We start from the raw sequence: 2,804 nt of genomic DNA, 5'->3' as shown, positions 1-2,804 counted from the left end.
GAATAATCAATGCATGAAATATACGAGAAACTTTAACAGGCTACTGGCAGCCTTGACAGGTACATGCCATACGGCTCCACTTATGTGAAATTCTGGAGAAGGTACAACTATGAGGCCCATAAGAATGTGGATGGTCTCCAGCATTCAGGAAGAGGAAATAACAGAACAGGGACTTGATAGGAGCTAAACCACTCTGCAGATACCCTAACAGATGTGTGGCATTGCTGCATTCAAGGGTTGCAATACTAGGAAGGTTGAGGACCACTGCTTCAGTGGGGAGCTTCAAACCCATGTACAGTTTGGTAGTGCGAATTCTGGACTCAAGCACGGGTTCCTGCTAAATCCAGGAATTGTCACACTGTGAATTTAAAATTACACAAATTTACAAAATCATTTGGGAACTCAAGGGATCAAAAGGCAGCATGAATGTAGGCTATCCTAAGAGAATGTATTATTTATGTAACCATTACAAATGTTTAAAGGTTTTCACCCCATTGGTGTGTGTGTAGGGCGGGGTGGAAGCCCTGACCCAACTTTAGAAGGGAATGGCATATGTCAGATTAAAGAAAAAGAAATTGCACAGGAGCACATTATTTAGTTGATAAAACATTATTTCTCATCCAAGGACAAACGAACAATTTTGCCATATATGGTATTGCTGCGTATCTGTCATCTACATATTTAGGCATATATTCATGTAGCTATAGAAATATCTACGTCTTTATAATGTATGAATCTATGGCTCTTTATCTATACATTTAATCTATATGTCTATTTCTATGTATTTATGTATGCATATAGCAATTATGTGTTTACCTATATATTTATCTATTGCCTATGTACCCATGCAGTTATCTATGTAGCTATTATCTATTTATCTATACTTCTATGTATATGTGCATCTATCTATCTATCTATCTATCTATCTATCTATCTATCTATCTATCATCTATCTATCTACCATCTATGTATTTATCTATCTATACTCTAATTAATTAATAATTAAATGACTGATATATGGTAAGATTAATATTTCCCAAAGTTGGAACCCATTATAGAGATGTGCTGAGAAGAAGCTGAAATGTTCTATATAGTTATGAACCAGAACTGGTGACATCTCTGATGATTTTGTAATTTATTGTAGCTACAAATGACTATGGATGCAAATATTTATAAATCTACCTATCTATCATCTATCTATTTGTCATCTATCTATATATCTATGTATCTATCCATCATCTATCTATCTATCTATCTATCTATCTATCTATCTATCTATCTATCCTATTATCTATCTATCTATCTATTATCTATCTATCTATCTATCTATCTATCTATCTATCTATCTATCTAATCTATCCAGGTTATTACACATACATATATTTGCTTGGCCAATTTGAATTCATTATTTTTAAGATGGAAAGTACTCCTCCCATGAATATGAGAGGCACAGATAGAAAAGAAGAGAATACATTACTTAAAATTGCTGGGGGCCAATAGAGTGGCTCAGTTCTACAGACATGCTTAGTATTCATAAAGCTCTGGGTTCAAATTTCAAAAAACAAAAAAAAAAGAACTTCAGAATGTGGTTGGTGCAATACAGTCCTGGTGGTAGGCATGCACGCACATGAGTGGGGAGAGCTGGGAGGCACATTGCAATTGACAGTGAGGCACAGTGTCAGTACCTTTATTGATATTCCTGAATAAGGGAATAAGAAGACAGAAATTCAAATCACAGAATAATCCTAATGAATTATGTAGATACCCCAGAAAGGAGGAACATCAGTCCCCACTCCTTAAATGAGGACTGTGCATAGTGACTTCGTTCCCATGGGTATAATACAGAAAATGGAAAGAGGAGGAAAAGAGTTATAACTTCAGGACAGAGAAACCTGGCAAATACCACTTTAGCCAGGTGACAAGAGTCAAGAACAGTAGGTACGAATATCATGTGGCTGAATGAACCTTTGATGTTGTCAGTGTGAAAATGATACCTGATTGTGATCACACTCAGAACTCACACCTGAGTCTAGTCATCAGAAAATTATCAGGCAAACTTCATCATCAAACTGCCTGACCAGTATTCTTCCTAACTGTCAGGGTCATCAAAAACAACAGCTCTGAAAAGCTGTCACAGCCTTCAGGGATGTAAGGAGACATGATAACTGAATGTAAATGTGGATGGAATCTGGGAACAGAAAAGGGGACATTTGGTATAAGCTAATGAATTCCAAATAAAACCATAGGACCTTCAAGTTAACTTAATTATAAGAGTAGATATTACCATCTGATTTTCAATTGAGAAGGAGAAGGGGGTAAGGACTTATGAGCCCCAACTCTTAGCTGAGGTTTTCTGGTAGTCGATGCTACTTGGGAAGGAGAAGTCAGTTTTCTTAAGGGTGTGGGTTCTGGTAGTTCAAACATCCTCTAGTACATGCCCTAATACTTGCCAGCATATGGGTAGCAAAAATTGGACTCACCATGTTACTTTAAAAACAGAAAAAGAGAATGTTAAGTTAGAAGAGGGGTGGGATAGATCTGGGAGGAGTTATGGAGAGGAGTTAAGAAGACAAACAGGGGCTGGAGAGATGACTCAGAGGTTAAGAGCACTCGCTGTTCTTCCAAAGGTCCTGAGTTCAATTCTCAGCAACCATATGGTGGTTCACAACCATCTATAACGAGATCAGGTGTGCCTTCTTCTGGCCTGCAGGCAAACATGTAGGCAGGATATTGTATAAATAGCAAATAAAGAAATCTGAAGAAGAAGAAGAAGAAGAAGAAGAAGAAGAAGAAGAAGAAGAAGA

Source organism: Psammomys obesus, unplaced genomic scaffold, assembly GCF_907164565.1.
Source record: "Psammomys obesus unplaced genomic scaffold, mPsaObe1.curated_primary_1811, whole genome shotgun sequence".
NCBI lineage: Eukaryota > Metazoa > Chordata > Mammalia > Rodentia > Muridae > Psammomys > Psammomys obesus.
This window is presented reverse-complemented; position numbering follows the sequence as displayed.